Source organism: Mustela erminea, chromosome 14 (assembly GCF_009829155.1).
Source record: "Mustela erminea isolate mMusErm1 chromosome 14, mMusErm1.Pri, whole genome shotgun sequence".
In the NCBI taxonomy this organism is placed as follows: domain Eukaryota; kingdom Metazoa; phylum Chordata; class Mammalia; order Carnivora; family Mustelidae; genus Mustela; species Mustela erminea.
The window spans coordinates 10,500,265-10,520,044 of NC_045627.1; the positions used below are offsets into that span (position 1 = coordinate 10,500,265).

The following is a 19,780-nucleotide window of genomic DNA, read 5'->3' on the forward strand; positions in this document are numbered from 1 at the left end:
AAATCAAAAAATACCTTGCCAATTCCTGGGCCCAAATGTTTTAAAATCTTTACAGTATCGATGTGGGGGCGGTGAGGTTGGGTGGCTCAGTGGGTTAAGTGACTGCCTTCAGCTCAGGTCATGATCCTGGAGCCCCAGGATCGAGTCCCGCATCAGGCTCCCTGTTCTGCAGGGGGTCCCGCTTCTCCCTCTGACCCTCACTCACCTCACGCTCTCTCTCATTCGCTCTCAAATCAAATCTTAAAAAAAAAACGATACCGAAATTGGCGATTCCACATGTCCCATCACGTCACTATGGGAGGCTGAATGGCCGTGTCGCTCAGAGCTGTGTGTAGGGCTGAACTGTTCTATTTTGGCGTGCACAGCGGGACCCGTGACGTAACCACTTCTACAGTAATGGGTCATACCATAAACTACTGAGGGCCTACTCCCTCTGCGGCATATTTATTACATATATTCTAAATATACATTTATTTGTTAGGGCAAGTCCTTGTAATGACTCTGTAAGATGGCTATCCTTCATATTTTATGTTGGAGAAAACAGGCTTAGAGGTTAAGACGTTGGCCAAGGGCTGGCGGACTAGTTACGTGCTGGGATTACAGACTGCGTTTGTCTGACACCGAACCACAGCCTCCTGCACCACCAACGGGGTCTTCTTGCAACTGGCATAACCTCATGCTTAACCCTGTGGTGTCCTCTGGCAGGACCGTCACTTAGAATTAGTTAAATCTCTGACATGGGCTCAGCACCTCGCAGTTTGGGATTGAAGGCCGAAATGCCATCTCCATGGGCCACGGAGACAGTGAGTGGACTGGTTCAGAGTGAGCTCCCACCACAGACACGGCAGACCACTTTGTCGATCTCCATCGCTGCCGTGGCCTGGGGTGGGGGGGCCAGTGCGCTCCAGCCTTTGGCAGAGCTGTACGCGGAGGTGAGGTGAGTTCTCGGGGCAGGTGTGACATGAGAGAGGAGGTCACACTACGCTCCCTTCCCTGATGCTGGAAAAATGGGAAACCTGACTGTGGAAACTTCTGGTGAAAGCTGATTGTTCAGGGAAGCTGGTGAACACATTGGGCTTCTCTGTGAAGGCACAGACCAGAGAGCTCTACCCAGGCTATTTCTCGTTGCCATTCCTACTGACACATGGGCATTGGTGGCAGGAGGCAGCTGTCTCCAGAGAAGAACACCACAGTGACCACAAGCACCACCACCACCGCAATGAGAAGAAACTTTTTGACTATAAAAACAGGCAATGAAACAAAAGCCTTTAAAAAAAAAGATTTTATTTATTTATTTGACAGAGAGAGATCACAAGTAGGCAGAGAGGCAGGCAGAGAGAGAGAGAGGAGGAAGCAGGCTCCCTGCTGAGCAGAGAGCCCGATGCGGGGCTTGATCCCAAGACCCTGAGATCATGACCTGAGCCGAAGGCAGAGGCTTAACCCACTGAGCCACCCAGGCGCCCCAAGAAAAGACTTTCTATAAAAGTTAATATTTCAATATATTCCTGTCAGGGGAAGACACAGACTCTGTGGAGACCAGAGCTTCTATAACTTTATGGTCTCCCTTTAACAAAATAAATAAAGAGCATCTGGGGGGGCTGGGTCAGTTAAGCTACTGGCTCCTGATTTTGGCTCAGGTCCTGATCTCAGGGTCCACACTGAGTGTGGAGTCTGCTTGAGATTCTCTCTCCCCGTCTCCTTCTGCCCCTCCCCCTGCTTGCCCTCTCTCTCTCTCAAATAAATAAATAAAACCTTAAAAGAATGAATACAAAATTATGAGTATAAAATGCCGTCACTCCGATCTCCCCCTGGGGCTTTGTAAAGGGACAGAACTTGAATTTTTAGCTTTATTAGCCTCGCAGTGAATTTTCTCCTAATTCTAATACAAATTGAGATAATCTGGTTACGATTGAGGAACTGAAAGTTTTTAAAACTCTGCATCTAAGGGCGCCTGGGTGGCTCAGTGGGTAAAGCCGCTGCCTTCGGCTCAGGTCATGATCTCAGGGTCCTGGGATCGAGTCCTGCATTGGGCTCTCTGCTCAGCGGGGAGCCTGCTTCCTCCTCTCTCTCTCTCTGCCTGCCTCTCTGCCTACTTGTGATCTCTCTCTGTCAAATGGATAAATAAAAAATCTTAAAAAAACAAAACAAAACAAAACAAAAAACTCTGCATCTAACCAGCTGAATATGTGTATCTGTATATTGGGAGGTGGTGAAATTCTCTTCTCTTGTTGAATAGCTCAACAAGCAAACATGCAGATACAATGGCTGGACAGTCTGATGCTGGGAGGAAGGAAATTTAAGTTGCTTAGGTAGGATATATTCCCACGAATTAGGTTTCTGGAAGTTTAATTAGCTTCCAGAATGAAGAATCCATGAGACTCCACTGCATGCCACCAAATAAGCGAGATTCAAATAAGGGAGAGGGATGGATTTCAAGAAAAAAAAAAAAAAAAAAAAAGAAGAAGAAGGAAGAGTGAGCTCCCTCTGCTGGCAAGCTTGTATCAGCGCAGAGCCCGAAGTAAAGGGATCCATCTGTCCACACCAGGAATGTGAGCGAATTGTAAGTCACATACGCGGTCCTTCAGTGATGACAAAAGGGCACACCAGGACATGCAAACCTCACATTTGATTTAGTTTTTCTATAATTTTTTAAAAGATTTTATTTATTTGACACAGAGAGAGATCACAAGTAGGCAGAGAGGCAGGCAGAGAAGGTTGGGGGGGGGGAGAAGCAGGCTCCCTGCTGAGCAGAGAGCCCAGTGGGGGCCTTGATCCCAGGACCCTGAGATCATGACCTGAGCCAAAGGCAGAGGCTTTAACCCACCAAGCCACCCAGGCAATTTAGTTTTTCTGAGAATGGTAAAGACTTTCATATGCTCATATGTCAGAGAAACATTTAGGGGAAAATGTCCTCTACATAATGGGTACAACCAGGAGACCCAGCAATGCTTATTGGAACCGGGCTGGAGTACAATTAGCAAACGCGTGACAAACAGTACCCTCTCCAGCTGTAGGCAGGTGTCTACTGTGGTTCTTGAAGGAATGTTCGGCTCAGCCAACTTAACATCCCTAATGAGAGATCCAGAAACGAATGCTAATGACATCTTCATATGGTATGAAACTTGCAACTATTGAAAGAACAAGCAGACATATGGAAAACCATGGAACTGCCTACAATTTTGCAGTTTATTTAAAGAAAACCTCTGACCAGATGTTATGCTATCCATGGCCACTGAAGATAGAAGACCTCCAGAAGGATCAAGTTGAAACTGATTCCAGGAAATATTTAAATAAGATATGATAATGAGACAGAAGAGCTGGCCCTGAGAAAATGTTTCCATGGGAACGTCTATTTTTTTCCTCCCTGTGATATTTTAAATTAGAATACATATCCATCAGGGTTGGAAACCCTCAGGCTCATACCCCAAATCACTGGTCTGTGGCACATCTCCTGTCCCATTCTGCCGGCCATCCATCACTCAGGGGCTGCAGGGTGCTGCCTACAGTTCCAACCCAAGACTCTGTGCCTTCACCAAGGTTTGGGCACCAGAGAAGATGAAGTCAAGGCTTAATTTCTGCCTCAACAAACATCAGGAGCCAAACCTGTCTTACTTGCTTCCTCAGAAATGTTAATGTCACGTGACTGGCGTGCAGTAACAAAGCACACCCAATGAGGAATTAGGGGAGCAGCTTACGTGCTACTCAGTATCTGAACAGAATTTTGTTGATCAATGAGATATAACCATGAGACCACTGAGAAATCGCTGTGAAAGCCTTTTTGATTCGCATTCCCCTCAACTCTCTAGGGAGGCATCTGAGAGAGGTTAGCTTCCGTGGGACAGATCAGGGGAGAGGGTCGGAGGAACCATTTTAATCCGGGGCACTCGGAACGGTCAGCTGTTGAGCTGAATGGCCTCGCACTTCGTTGAAACAGGCCGAGGACGAGCTCAAAACGCCCTTGGGGGCCTGTGAGGGAAAAGCCCCTGCAGCGGTTGTGGCTTCGTCACCATATGTACGTGGGAAGCAGGGAGCAGCTGTGCCCTCTCCTTGATGTGGCTGCTGGAGTCTCCATCACACAGTCATTGTTTGGTACCAGAGTCGTCACCAGATAAACAGATCTGCTGTGAAAAGGAGACAGCGCTGGAGCACGAACCAGGTAGGGCTATTTCTCTCAGGGAATAACGAGGGATCCCAAGTACGTGCAGTAAGCCAGCCAGTTTAATTAGATGAGTGTACCCTTCCCCCACATGCGTCTCCTAGACCGCTGTCGTCCAAGTGTGGTCCCGGGACCAGCAGCATCCACATCAACTTGTTAGACGTGTGAATTTTTGGCCCCCACTGCAGACCTCCTATATCAGAAATTCTGGAGCAATCCATGTTTTAACAAGCCTTCCGGGTAGTTCTAAAGCGTGTGAACATTCGAGAACCATTGTCCTGGACAACTGGCATGTGTCTTCTACCTCATCTGTTAGCAGAATCAAGACACCCACTGGGGAGCATAGCGGTGTTTCAAGGACAGCAGTTGTGTCCCACTTCTTCTAAGACATCTGCCTGTTACAATTCCTGCCGTGATCTCGAAACATCCTCTTTAGGCATTCGTCTTGCTCACCTCCCCAACCCCAATTCCTGCCCATCAGATTCTACACAGACAGCGGACGGCAAGTTCTTTGGCAGTGGCAGCGAGAAGGAATCAAGACCGGTAGCATGATTCACGTCTCTTATCTGGGAAGACATCTGTTGCTGGTGGCTAAGCATAGTACCCTTGTTTTCTATGAGCCGCTCAGCAAGAATTCACTCTGCACCTACGAATATAGCCTCCCAAGGCTTTGAGGGATATTTAACAAACTTCGTGGCATGTTTTTAAACTCAAGGAATTACAGTCCAGCTGAGCAGAAGGAAACAATTAAAAGATTAAAGTTACAGACAGGCTCCCACTTGACTTTCCCTCTGCAACGCCCAGTACAGTGAGGGGCCAGGGCAGACCTTCTTCACGGACCTGCTCCAAGCCAACCCAGGAAGAGAAATTTTTAAAACTCAGTAGCGGGGTGCCTGGGTGGCTCAGTCAGCAAGCACCTGCCTTCGGCTCAGGTCATGATCTCAGGGTTCTGGGATCGAGCTCTGTGTCGGGCTCCTTGCTCAGTGGGGAGCCTGCTTCCCCCCTTTCCGCCTCACCCTCTTCCCTGCTCATGCTCCCTCTCTTGTGATCTCTCTCTGTCAAATAAATAAAGTCTTCAAAAAAAAAATAAAACCTAGTTGCAAGTGCCACACACATGCTGGATTGCCACTACATCCATCCCCAGGCACAGTCAGTAAAGCTAGAGTAAGGAGAAGAAAAAGGTTATGTCAAGATGTGCGAGGTAAGCTATTTTTCTTAACTCTTTGTTATCTGCTTATATGGGAGAGATGAACCAAATTGCTTCATTATGAAACTGAGAAGCGCTTAGTCTTCACACGGCCATGCGTTAGTTTCCGGTGCCTGCCTTAACCAGTCACAACTAGGGCAGCTTAAAACAGCAAAAATGTATTTTCTCACTATCCCAGTGGTTCCATGTTTTAAAATCCGGGTATTTGAGGGCTGCACTCCCTCCAGAGGCTCTAGGAGAGGATCCTTCCCATGTTTTCTCCCATTTTTAGTCGTTCCACGCACTCCTTGGCTCGTGGCCTCACTGGTCCCTTTACCCCGACGGTCACGCTGCCTTCTCTCACATTCTCCCATGTCTTATGAAGGACACTTGTCACTGGACCCGCATAGAGCATCCGGGATGGTCTCAGCTCAAGCTGAACTGAATGACACCTGCAAAGACCCTTTTTCCAGCTAAGGTAACATTTCACAGATTCAGGCAGATGAGGACGCGGACCTGTCTTGTGAGGGCTGTCGTCTGCAAACATAAAACAGGCAAGGGGAGCCCTCCCGAGAACAGAACTCTGATCAAGTGCAGAGCTGAGGGCGTGAGGGTTTGTCAATGGGTTTCCCTTTTCCTATGATACATATATTTCCTTTGTAACTCTAGCTTGGCCAGCGCAGGTTTTTCATTTGTATTAGAAAGATTTTACAAGGAGAGGAGCACTTCGATAATGCTTCAAGAAGAAAAGAAGACAAGATTAGAGGTGGAGGGTAAATATAAAGGTGTTAAGAAGTAAAGCAGCAGGAAAGCAGATACAGTTAAGTAGGAGACATTTCATTCTCTGCTCCTTACAATGCATTTCTTAAAATTATTCATATGCCTTACAAGTAAGAATCAAGTGTGTATGTATTTATTAAAAGGAATGGCTGGACACAAACCCAGAGCTAGAACCTGTTGGGTTCAAACCCACGTACCCATTTTGTGACTTTTAGGAAAGTTACTTGATCTCTCTGTGCCTTAGTGTCTTCATCTGTAAAATGGAGTCCCTAAATGTGGGATTGTAAAGAGGATTAAATTAATAAAGCACTCAGAATGCTGGGTACCTAGGGAACAGGTACTGTTTGCTAAATAAAGAAAATAAACGTGCCAGGTTCTGAGCTGACTTTTGGGATGAACAAGACAAACAAAAGGTTACATCCCAGGAGAAAAGAGAATCCTTCCAAAAATAAACTGAACACAACTGAGGTCCTGCAAAGGAAATAAACAGGCTCTTTAGTGGGTTAAATGATACACAGGATGGGGGGGGGTCCTATTTTAGAAAACGTGAGGCGGGCACTGCTTTCTGCCAAGGTTGACAATCAAGCTGAGCCACGCAGAAAGTGGGGGGAAGCAGCATGAGGGGCTGAGATGTTGCTTCTTGATAAGACTAATTGTTTTATACTTTACAATGATGGCTCTGAAAGGGGGGGGCACTCATTCTCCTGAGTAACTGATTCATTGTTATAATTTGTATGTTTCAACAGTAGCCTTACAGAGTGTGGAAACAGACAGGAAATTCTCCTCAGCCAGCAGGAAAAGGGAAACACTTGGATACCTATTTCCTTAACTGCTATGGCAGGACGATCCTCCAGTAATCTTGAAGAGGAGAATCTTTTCTATGCACAAAGTAGCCTCCGAGCTGTGGGGTCTCCATGAACAGAAATCACACCCATGAGTAAATGTCACCTCATTACAGGTTTCTTAGATTCTTGCTAGTGGGTGTAGCCAACGTGCCCCACACACCAGGGGTGCAGGGACCTGCTTCCTAGTAGCTCACAGCCTATGACAAAGCACTAGGCTACATGGCCTGGTAGTCACAGACACATTTATTATAAAGATATATTTCAGGTTATAATTCAGCATGGATGAGGCTTTCCTTCAAATTTGCCTTCTTACGGCTCCCACTCCAGGTAGCATTTGAGCCCCTCTCCATTTCTCCTACATATGGATGTGTAAGACTAAGTTACCAGATCTCTCTGTGCCTCAGTTTCCCAGGCAGCAAAGAGGAGATGACAGATAATAGCACCCATTTCATACGACTGTGTTGGGATCGAATGAATTAATACACGAATTCTGAACAGTGTCTAGTTTGTAGCAAAAACCAGGTATTAAATGATTATAGTTATGACTAATATCACCAGGAAAACTTAATTTGCAACAAAGTAGAAGCAAAGAAAACAACTAAGGGTCACCCACACATAGGAACTGCTCTGCACTAATTAGCATATGATTTGGACAAGTAGTTTCCCCCCTTGGGCTTCTGTTTCTCCTGGGTAAAATGAGGACAATGGAGGTAATGAGTTGTTCTCTAGCTGTAACTTTGTAGAACTGTTTCTAAATTCCTCACTGCTGTTGCTCTTGGGCTCCGCTAATGGTCCAGCTCTTCTGCCTTGCAGGGGAAGAACCATAAAAAGGTTTTCTTCCATTGGTGCAACTCAAGCTCAAACAACTTACTTTAAATAGTTATTCAAAGGGCATAGGAAGCAGATGGTTGAGTGTGAGTTCCAAGTCAGTGGCTTGGGAAAGAACCCTGGGAATATTAAGGTAAAATCTGGAGATGTGGATTCTTCTGTTTGATTTAGGATGTTGGAAGCTTTGGGGACAATGCCCTTGAGGGCAGGGTGAGGGCACTGACAATCGCCGCAAGGATAAGACGGTGTATCTAGGGATGGAGCCCGAAATAGAGATGCGTCTTTTTATTTCCTGCATTTTTTTTCATCCTCTCCCCCCCTCCCCCCTCTCCTACTTTCCTTGTTAGGCCCGTTGGCAGTAGCTTTAGCAACCGGCACCAGCTCCCTTCTGGTTCCCACTCCTTTCTCTGGTGATTGCTTGCTGCCATTATTCCTAAGTGTCTTACCCTCCGCTGCCTCGGCTGAAAACTAGGATTGCTGGTTTCCTCCAGTGAATGCTCAGGCATATACAAATTAGGAGCAACAAGCTGATGTTTGAAATTACCCGTTTTGTTTTCATGGCCCCCAGACACAGACTGGGGAGGGGAGATCTTTCTCGAAGCAGACCCAGCAGACAAGAAGCTGTGCGTGAGGCGGGCAGAACGTGCGGCTGACCAGCTCTGCTCGGGACCGGCCAGCAGATCTTGGGGTGGGTGGGTGGGGGCTGGACAGGCATCTGCACACTGACTACCCCAGCCGGTGGCACTGTGCCTGGACTGGCTGGTTCGTCCATGAACCTGATTTTCAATTCCATGATTCATTACTTGCTTGCCAGGGGAATTTTCAGACCAAAAAGAAAAAAAAAAAAAGGAAACCTGACAGATTTATGGATGTCTTAGTAAACATAAGCAATGCAAAGATGGTTTCTGAGGTCACATGTGGATGGGAACACTGAACTGATAAAACCTGGAAAGCACAGCCCAGTCTGAATGAGTGATGGAGGCTACTGAACTGTGATCTCAGAGCTCTGCTTCCCAAGGGTGGTCTGGCAGCACCAGCGTTGCCTGAGAACTTGCTAGAAGTGCAGGTCCCTGGGCGCTACCTACTGAACCAGAAAGTCTGGGGGTGACACCCACAGGGGGATCCTAATATGCACTTGGGACTGAGGACTTTCAGTTTAAAATAGTCTGCAATCAGGGCACCTGCGTGGCTCAGTCGGTGAAGAGACAGCCTCTGGCTCTGGTCATGATCCCAGGGTCCTGGAATCAAGGCCCATGCTCAGCGGAGAGCCTCTCCCTCTCCTTCTGCCCCTCCCCCCTGCTTGTGCTCGCTCACTCTTTCTCAAATAAATAAAGTCTTTTTAAAAAAATTAAAAGAGTCATTGTCTCTGCTGTATCCCTGCACTTGGCACTCTCTCAACCTGGAAAGTCTGGCCTCACCTTCCCGGGTCACCTGGTCAAGCCCAGGAGGATGCTGCTGGAGCCTCTCCTCCTCAGGCTGGGACCTGTGACCCTGTCACACTGTCGCACAGCACCCAGGTGTGGGGGGAAAAGGAGATAGGTTTTATTTTTAACGTCTAGCGACTTAAAAAATGTTGAGAAGACAGTCATCGCATACAATTTTCTGTTAAAAAATTCTGTGTTTTCCTCTCATAGGAAGAAGCATCAGGCCGTGAAATGAACATCCAGGGTTTGGATCTTCTCACAAAACCATATAGCTTTAAGGTCAATTTCCATCTTGAGGCCTCAGTGTCTTAATCTCTAAAATGGAAGAGAATGCTTTTCTACAGTAGTTTGGAAAGCTAGAAATCATATATAGCACTATCTAGCATAGAATACCCACTAAATAAAGGGCAACCGGTGTTATTTTTCACAGTGAGACTTTATACACTGTGCAGTGAAAGCAATAGATTTGGTCTTTTTTAAATAACAGGACTGTAGTTCCCCTAATGTCTCCAGATTCCTAGAGGACTTTGAAGGAAAGAATGCTTTTATGTTTCCAAATAGAAATCCTCCAACTGAATTCAAAATGACTTGAGTGACTGAGAGATCGAAACAGCAAACAAGACGACTAGGTGTGTGGATGTGTGCGTGTTCCCCTGAGACAGAGACAGGGAGGGAGGGGGCCAACTTAGACAAACGTGTCCCTTCTGATGGAGCACTTCCCCCTACACGGTGCCTGTGCCTGAGCTCCCTCTGCCACCGGACAAAGGGAACGGAAGGGGAGAACAAAGCGACAGTTTTGATTCTTCCCAGGGCTGTTCATAAGCAAGTGACTTCCTGCCAACAGGCCTGGTCCGTGAAACCCCTTGGTGACCTCGAAAGCTAAGCTAAGAAAAGGAAGGGTCACAGAGTCACTGCCAAATAAACACAATGGGAAACTGATGGTTGGCATAACCGAAATTTAAGAAAAGATTCTATGGGGCTCCCCAAATGTAGAGTTACCTCCATAAAAGTGCCTCTGGCTTCCTAGTTTCTGCTGTTCAACCTCGCACATATGACCGTTCAGGATGACCCTCCAGAGGTCACACTGAGGCATTCTGTGTATTTGGGACTGAACGGCAGGCAGCTGTCCGGGGGGCCCAGTGTCACGAAGAGTGGGGTGTGTATCTTGCCTACGGGCATGTCGTCGTCTGCTCACCATTAGTGCCCAGAGAGACAGTGAGAGAGCTCATCTGCAGAGGAGACTCGGCTCAAAAGAAGACACTGTCCTGCTTGGGGTCCTAGAGGCTCTCCAGGTTCCCGCCAGTCCTTTCCCGGGGCCTGCACCCCTGTGACCTCATTGTCACTTCTCCAGCTCTCTTCTGCAGCTGATAACCACCCGGGCCATAAGTAGTGTTGTGTCAACAGTAAATGCAGATGATTTTAACCTTCAGAAAGCAGACCGATGTTAAGGGTGGGGCTCAGTATCGCTGCATATGACCGATGCTTAAGTTATGGAAGAAAACCCCTTACAAGAAGGTGGTTTATTTAATGACTTCCTATGGAATGGGCTAAAACCACATACACGTATGGGAGAGCTGACACTATACCAGTGAGGTTTTTGCCTCTTCGGTTTGGATCATAAACAGAAGTGGAGTTATTCAACACGTTACCCATGGGATGGATGCCAATCAGTTTTTTGAAACCCTCTATTGCCACAATTTAAGGATTAAGATGCTCTGTATGTCTCCTGCCAACACCTGCATAAACATGGTGTGAAACCACCTCCCAGCGGGAGTTTGGAGAGAAGACCGGGTGGCAGGAAGTACTCTGATTCGGGGATGGAGGGAGCAGTTATATGTAAGTTTCTTTCCTTTAATTCATTTGCTATTGTCTTGGAAGAAATAATAGGAGAAATTATAAGAAGCATCAAATAGAAAGATACTGATGTATAGTTAATTTTGACGAACTGCTAGTTATTTTCCCCCAACATGCTAACTCCAACACCAAGACCAATGATCTGTGGCAGAACCAATGGCTATCCAACACCATCCTAGGACACCGCCTCTTACACCATTATTGTCAATAAAAAAACCAGAATTCAGTTAGGTTCCCAACTGTCATACTGTCCCATAGACCTGGGGTTGACTGTGGGTCAAATCTGTCAAGTCACCTGATTTCATAAAACTGCTGAGCGAAGACTGGCTTCCCATTTCTTTTCTTTCTTTCTTTTTTTTTTTTTTTTTTTAATAAGAAGTTCAGACTAATATCAAACGAGGAACTTTGTGTGATGCAAGGAGTGGATATGGAATTCCATCCTCGGTGTCTATAAATAGAGTTTACTGGAGCACAGCAAGGCCCGTTTGTTGATGTCTCGTCTGTGGTTGCCTTCACGCTACAACAGAGTTGAATAGTGTAATCAAGAGTGTGTGACGGCAAAACCCACACTCTGTGCTCTCCGGCCCCGTGCAGAGAGCACGTGTGCATGCCGGCCCCGGGGACAGCCGAGCCTGCTCTGCAGCCTGCGTCTGTCTCCAGTGTCACCACGGGTCCCCAGGGGCGGAAATCGTGTCTGTCTCCTGACTGCCGTTTACTCAGATTGTGACCCACGCTTTGTGCGTCGTTGGCATTTAGATGTATTTGTCTCACGACTGGACTAGAAACAATTTCCCTGGCAGACACGTACAAAGATATAGACTATCCTGACCCTGCCTTGAGACCTAACGAGGGACCCTGAACAGACATGTCATCAAGTGTCTGCCTTCGGCTCAGGTCAGGATCTCAGGGTTCTGGGATGGAGTCCTGCGTTGGGTTCCTTGCTCAGCGGGGAGTCTGCTTCTCCCTCTGCCCTTCACCCCACTCTCAAGCTCTCTCCCTCTCAAATAAATAAGTAAAATCTTTATTAAAAAATAAAAAGAAGGAACTTCTGCTAAAGGTGTTTCTACAGGGAGAGGTAGGCTCCAGGGGGTGTTTGGAAAATTTCCCTCCCACTATCAAGCCACGTACTGTTCGGGCCTGGAAGACCCCGGATGTGTTCCCCGGTGTCCATCCCGATGTACTTTGCTGCCCCGCCCGCGACTTTAAAACTACCCGCGGATCTCACGAAGGGCTATGTTTCCCTAGCAAGTCCTGTCCTGGCGTCATTTCACAGGTACATTCTGGAAACAACAATCTTCTGGCTCTAGACTCTACATGCGGTTTTGGAAGAAAAATATGGACAAACTTTCAAGCCGAACAAGAGGAATTCTGCCTGAAACACAGTTTTGTGCAGGTGGCTGTAGCCTCCAAGGGATTCAGAGCCTGCTGAGTTTTGAGGTCTGTTCCTGACATCTATCACAGCATGTATAGGACTTGAAAAAAACATACCCACGATGCTAAAAATACTCCACAGTCCACCCCGACGGCAGACTGTCAGAATGTTATATTCTGATTTTTATACTTCCTGCTGATATTTGGACATTTTCACAAGTATGGTGTTTACCATGGTTTTCTTTTTTTTTTTTTTTTGTCTTCTTTTTTTTCTTTTTCCTGAATAAAAGGGTGGCGGTGGACTCAGGCTTAGGGAGGGCAGCCTTGGGAAAGGACGCATGTCGTGGGCCATCATTCCCAGCTGAGCATGTACCCCAGGGGCTTGTCCGTGGAGCTGATCTTGGGTTTGGGCCCCTCTCATATGTGGGGGTGCATCTGGAGGATTCTCACCATATCGACACCCCTCCCTGGCCTAGCTGGCTCCCCATGTCTGTTGGGTCTCACTGGTGGTGTGATTTGTCACGGGCTGTGAGCTGGAGGGTGTCAACCAACATGCCAACCGTCACCTCATCTTACAGACATGAAAACCAAGATCTTGCCTTTCCCATCTGTAACTGGAAAGTGGCAGTGCGGCCAGGGCTCAGATCTTTGGACTCCCAGCGTCTGTATTCTGACCACACTTGCTGCCATGTTTGTAAACACCCGAGACTCCCGCTGACCTGGTGTTCTGACCTGTAGCTCCAGGTTACACAGGTCCTGGGACACAGGCTTCCCCAGGATTGGAGCACGAGCGGTTCCCTATCCACCAGGGGCTGTGGGAGGGGGAGCTATGGGTGGGGGGTGCTGGCTACCTTCCCAAGTTTATCGGGACAACTGTGGTCTTACTGATTTTTGTTTCTGTTTTCAGAATCCAAGCTGCACGACCGTTCAGATTAATCAGCAAGAAGTGGAGAGGCTGCACACAAACAGGTATGTTTATGGCCTGACAACTTTTTTCATTCTTGGACGCGGCTAAAATTCTCAGTGCTGCCCTCATACTTTGCAATATCTGGGAGCGCTGATGTTTACTGGTGAGCAAAGGAGAAACTCGGGGAAGGCGCCCCATATAAACTCTCACGTTGTGAGCGTTAAGAGCTCCAGAATCCCTTTCAGGCCGGGGAGTTCACAGACTGCAAGTCTCCACACGAAATGTGACAACAGGGGCTTATTACTAATGAGCAAACTGGAACAAAGCAGGAGACGGAACAAATTGAAAGCACGCACACTGTGATTCAGGTTTACCGCGGTACTTGCTTCCATCCACACTGTGACTGATACACGGAGAAGAGTGTAACAAGCCACGAACTTGTCTCCGCTCCATCCCAGCCGGCCTTTCCTCTTTCAAACAGAGACGGCCTCTTTGTTTGTAATATTATGTGTGCCCGTCCATGCTATTAGAGTACGAACGTTCCACTTTCTTTTTTAAAATATTTTATTTATTTGGGTGGCTCAGTGGGTTAAAGCTTCAGCTCAGGTTATGATCCCAAGGTCCTGGGATCGAGCCCCACATCGGGCTCTCTGCTCAGCGGGGAGCCTGCTTCCCCCTCTTTCTCTGCCTGCTTCTCTGCCTACTTGTGATCTCTGTCTGTCAAATGAATAAATAAAAATCTTAAAAAAAAAAAGACTTTATTTATGTATTTATTTGAGAATGAGAGCTTGCACAAGCAGGGGAGCAGCAGAGGGAGAGGGGGAGGCAGGCTCCCCACTAAGCAGGGAGCCCAATGTGGGATTCGATCCCAGGACCCTGGAATCATGACCTGAGCCGAAGGCAGACTTAACCTACTGAGCCACCCAAGTGCCCCATCCACTTCTCTTGATCGTCTTCTCTCACTACTACGTGTGTGGACTGATTCCACAAACCTAAATTTGCAAAACCCACTGGGAGCACATCTCAAAGAGGGGGGACCCTGCTGGGATGGTCAGAAAACGTACTTTAGATCAGAACCAGAGCACACGACCCGGGGTCTGGATAATGCAGGGAGAAGGGAGACGCAAAATCACCTCTGTGGCTGGCTGTTATGTTTCTGCCTTGCTCCCTCCAAGTGAAGCTTGCTTTCAGGAATGCCTCAGGCGAAAACTAATGACCGTCATTTGAGTCAACGAGAGGATAAACACACCCAGCACCCACGATCTGGCGCGCACTTAATGCACCAGTGAGAATGTATGGAAAGCAGGATCTCCTCAGAGCAGTTCTGCTTTGACCAGATTTCCGTAAGAAAGAAAGTGGCTAACGAGGGCCACAGCTATTCTAGAAGCGTCACCACGGAGTGAACCCAGAGCGCGGAATACACAGGAGGGGACGGCGTTCCTTCCCAGAGCAGCGGGTGGAATTTTGGGGAAAAATCACCAAAGAACAAACAGCGAACCAGCCCAGATACCCTGAAAGTGCTCACCTCCGAGCCTCGGCCAGCCCATCAGCGGGTCCATTTTATGTTTGAATTACTCGTCTGTCTAGCACTCCCGGGAGCGGAGGGTGTCGTATGTCTGGTTCATTGCTGACATTCAACAAACAATATTAATCCTTATCATATGACTTAATTGAAGGCCTGCACAGGAAGCTAAAAGACAAGGTTTCATCTGTCCTGCCTGCCCGGAAGGGACAATTCTGCTTATTTGGACAACTGTGCGTACCTGGGAGATGGATGGCCACTCAGCGTTTTGCCCCCAGCCTCTCTCAGTGTCCGGAGTAAAAACATGTGACTCTGCAGAGACGTGACTTCTGGCCCTATTTCCTTCTTCAGCACAGCATACAAACACCTATTCTGTCCTTCTTCAGATAATAAACTCCTTGTGTGCAAAGACTGTACCATTTACACATTTAGAATCTTCCCAGAGCAGCTCAAGGGCGGGCCTCGGTCCTATCCAGCTTCTAGTACCAAGGAACAACTCAAGAACAAGAACACCGGCACTGCCCCCTCAACTTACAATTCACATGGCAGCAAAAACAGGAATCCCAAGGGGTGCCTGGCTGGCTCAGTCGGTAGAGCACTCGACTCTTGATCTCGGGGTTGTGAGTTTGAGCCCCACCTTGGGTATAAAGATTACTGAAAAAGAAATCTTAAAAAAAAAAAAAAAAGCAATAATGGCAAAATGACCTGTTCTAAACAGAAGAAAATGTTCTCAAAACCAGAAATCAGTGAGTTGCAAGTGCCCCCCGAGTGCTCCTTCCTCCACAGACTGTCCCTTTGCAGCTGTCTGGAGCCTCTGACCCCCAACGAGTCAAACAGTGACCAACCCATTGAGTATTTGCCAAACACCCTTGAAAAATGAGGCACAGAGACATTTCGACATAGTCCCTGCTTACAAGAATTCACAATCTGGGCACACAAAGAGATCATACCTAATAAGAAGCAATAAAACCTGTACCAGGCACGCACCCAGCTCCTGGGGCGAGGCCAGCCTGGGAAGCACTTGTTCCAGACAGTGGGGACCGGGGCTCTGGGGCGAGGCCACACAGAGGCTCACCTACATGAAGGGAGGGCAGGCCTGGAGGTCAAGAGGATCCAGTGCCCCACCTAATTGCCTGATTCCCCCGCCCCGGCTTACGAGGCTCTTTCCAGACAGAGAGGTCAGTGTTGGAAGTGGGAGAGTGTGGTTGGGTCCTTCCTGGCTAGCCTCTGGTCATTGCTATTGGACAGACTCACCGCCATCTCCTTCCGAGTCTAAGCCCTGTTTGTATCACCACACCCGGTTGACAATCTGTAGGTGTGACGTTTTGTGGCTGCTTTTAGTACCTGCTGCTGGGGTCTCAAGTAGATCCCACTTGTACATGGCCCCCCACTGACCAGTAGCTGACATTAGCAAGGCTCCCTTCCACCTGGCTATGCTGGGGCCTGGCACCACGGTGGGGACAACTCTGCAGACAGGTGGATTCCAGAGCCATCCAGGGATCAGGCTGAAGCAGGCTCCAGCCCAGACCCATCCTTGCTCAGCTCCTGAGAGCATGCTGCCTCATTCCCAGCCCCTGTGGACACATGAACCCTCTCCTCAGGCTCTGCTTCTCAGGAACTGGACCTAAGGCTTAAAACACAATTTCGCAGGTATACTTCAAGTAAGGCAGGCTGTTTATCTACACTCGCTCAGCTGAAGCTGAGGCTTCCACTCACAAAGTCACAGTGACAACCGGTCCCCTACAGAACCAGGCTCACTCGCTCTCAGCGTCAAACATCACGAATTCCTTCTCTCTTTCTGCGGGGCTGAAAGTGGACCCCAGGCTCCGGGGCCCCTACCTGATTCCTGGATGAGTCTGTGCGGAAAAGAAATGCTGGGCCTTCTTTCATTCAGCTGGGTAAGGAGGCAGGAGGTAAAGAAGAATGTAGACTGCCACTGGGGCTTGGGAAGGATAGAAGAACTTTCTAGAGCGGAGGTCATGGATTGAGGGTTTGAAGCCATGGGTGAGGATATAAACAGATCCTGGACATTCATAGTCAAGTGGGTTTTACTGGGTGCAGTGATGGACAGAGACAGAGACGGAGAGAAAATGTAGGGTGAACAGCGCCTCTAGTGGCCCCTGCCTGGCAGCGCAGCTGCTCCATGAGAAGCTGCACAGGCAGCATTTATGTAGTCACACGCCCACTGGAAATTTGTCCCCTGAAGCAGCAGAATCCTTTCCAGTCCTGGGATGCGGCTTATAGGAATTTGCATCAGGAGGTCCCCACGGTGGGGTCCTACCTTCCTGCAAACCCCATCGGAGGTCTGGCTTGCGGGCTCTCTTTATGATGTGTGGAAGGCGGGAGAGGCTTAGGCAGGCGGCATCTGGAGAAGAGCTGCGTGGCATGCAGCTGGTGGGCTTCTGCCCCGCCTCATTTTCCTCCTGGGCTCACACGGGTCCCGCTAAATGCAAGACGGGAGGCCGCAGGCCCTTCTGGATGCTCACAACCAGGAGAAGTGTGGCCCCACCCCTCCCCGGGCCGGGGGCTTCGCCCCCTCTATGCACAGTCAAAGCTCCTTTGGAGAGGGGCCGTGTGTGGTCTCTGGCCCAAGGGCAGGGCTAGGGACATGGCGACAAGAGCACACCGCACCTCTCTGGTGGGCTCCTAGGGCTCGCGCCACGGAAGTCACAGGCGGCACGTGACTGTCAGTGTGTCTTGGAAAATGCCGTCCTCCAAGAGGGCATATTTCTGTTCCCTACCATCTGATACCGTTTTCAAAAATGCAGAACACAGTCGGAGACTCACTGATTCTCAGCACAGTCTGCATTTAAAAACCATTCCTCTCCCGGGTTGGTGTCCCGGAAACGGCATTGTATTTATTCGTCTTAGAACTTTACTTGGACTGGAATAGAGCAAAGTCCCTCCAGACTGTGGGTGCCTGATGGAGGCTTTGGGCTAGAAAAGTTCTCTGTGCAGCCATTGCTGCTCGGAGGTTGGCAGGGAGGGGGAGCCCCGGGAGTCTGCCCAGGGCTCCAGAGTCCAAGGACGCAGGCCTGAAGGTCTACCACACACTAGTTGTGTGGCCTTTGGCAAGGCAGTTTCCTACGTATCCATTCTTCCTAGATAAAATTGGAATAGTGATATCTATTTTATTGCATGATTGCTGAATTCCAGGAGAAGGTCTATACAAAATTGCAAGTAAAGCTTTATTAATCCCAAGTGATTAATGATAAAGGATATTTTATTTATATATATATATATATATATATATATATATATATATATATATATTTTTTTTTTTTTTTGGTAGCATCCATGCCCAACATGGAGGCCAACACGGAGCTTGAACTCACGACCCTGAGATCAAGACCGGAGCTGAGATCGAGAGTCAGACGCTTAACAGACAGAGCCACTTAGACACCCCTGATATTTACTGTTTTTAATATATGTTTTGAAATAGGGCTTGTATTTACTATTCATCCTGAATCCAGTCCGCTGAATTTCTTTGCATGCAGTAATTAATAATATTTGTTGAATAGATAAAGACATATGTTGCATTATGTCTTCTTTGTCCTTAAACTTCTTTCTCATTCATTATCCTATTCAATGGCAACTGTGAAGGTATCAGCCTAACATTTCCCGGCTTAGTGTGCTGTTGGATTTCTTCTGAATTTTTGCCTTCCCGTTCACGTCCACCACCACAATCCTAGTTTACAGAGGCGTTTAAACAGAGCTTAATATTCTTTAAGATCACAGACTACACAGCCACAGTGCTTGGTGAATCCAGCTCCACCCTGCCTGGCCTTGACTCCGGGCAAAGGTTTCAATGAACCCTACCCTCAATTTCTCCCATCTGCAAAATGGGAACAATAGTAGAGCACCCTCTTAAGGCTGTGACCAGGGTTAAATGAAGCCCTTCATGGAACATGCTAGAAATAGTGTCTGGCATGTGGTTCCTTTAAAGTCATTCTCCCAGCTAACATCAGGTTAAGCCCTTAATAGCACAGCTTTGATCATGTCTCTCCTCCAATGAAAAGCCTCTGATGACTCTCCATTGTCTGCCAAATAAAAGGTACCCCGTCAAGCCTGGAGCCTGGTGCCCTGTGCAATGCTGTCCCAGTCTTTCTGCCTTTGATTCTTGCTCTGCTCATCCCGGTGAAACCTGAGTTCCTGTGACCCTCTGAACACCCTCCCCTCCTGCACTTTCCAGCCCAGACCCTGCTCCAGGAGTCCCAGCAGAGACCACGCCCACACTGCTCCTCTCTCCCCTCACCCCTTCTCTCTCCCCTCACCCCTCCTCCACAGGGTGCGTCCTTCTATCTGCTGGGACACCATCAGCCTATGAGGGCGATTCCCGCCCTATCCCGCTGCTCTTCTCCTACTTTCTCCTTTCTTCCTTCATGTGCATTTTGTTCACTGATTTTTTTGAGAAGGGAATATATTCAGATGGTTCAAAATCCAAAACCTCCATCTGAAAATGTTTCCCTGACATTCTCATCCCTCGGACACTGAGTGTTCTGCCCCACAGACTAGCAATGCCTTCTGTGTCCCATGATTCCTTTTAAAGGATGTTTTATGCATATATGTGTGTATACTATTTTCTTTTCATAGAAGTGGGAGCATGCTGTACACAGACAGGAGTTTACTATAGATATTGTACTCTGTCTTGCTCTTTCTCACTTGCTATACCACGGAGGAGAACGTGTCCACATCCCTTCCCATGGGAGAGTCCTCCTTCCCGTTATGGCTGCATTCGACTTCGCGGATGGATCACGATGGATGGATGGATGGATGATAGCTTAGTCCACTGGCGGCCACTTTGGTTCTTTCTGTGTTTTTACTATTAGACACAATGTTGCCGTCTATGTCCTTCCCTTAGGTAACATGTGTAACTGGTGCGTGTAAATATTCCCAGCAGTGCACTT

The 19,780-nt window shown here is 48.0% G+C and overlaps 1 protein-coding gene across 12 annotated transcripts in view; it reads right to left on the minus strand.

The window, feature by feature from the left end:
* The window catches only part of CHRM3 (cholinergic receptor muscarinic 3), a 506,787-nt gene that overhangs the window by 20,107 nt on the left and 466,900 nt on the right, over window positions 1-19,780 (minus strand). Inside the window, exons 1-2 of one of the 12 annotated variants that reach the window (XM_032314028.1) lie at window positions 14,877-15,333; window positions 6,323-6,391 (exon numbers count right to left, since the gene is read on the minus strand). The exons of 8 other annotated variants lie outside the window; for them this stretch is intronic. The gene's annotated coding sequence lies outside the window, so the exon portion shown is untranslated. Of the gene's footprint in view, window positions 1-5,706; window positions 5,846-6,322; window positions 6,392-14,876; window positions 15,334-19,780 lie in introns of those variants that run through there. 3 more of the 12 variants (XM_032314023.1, XM_032314029.1, XM_032314031.1) reach the window with 3 other exon arrangements.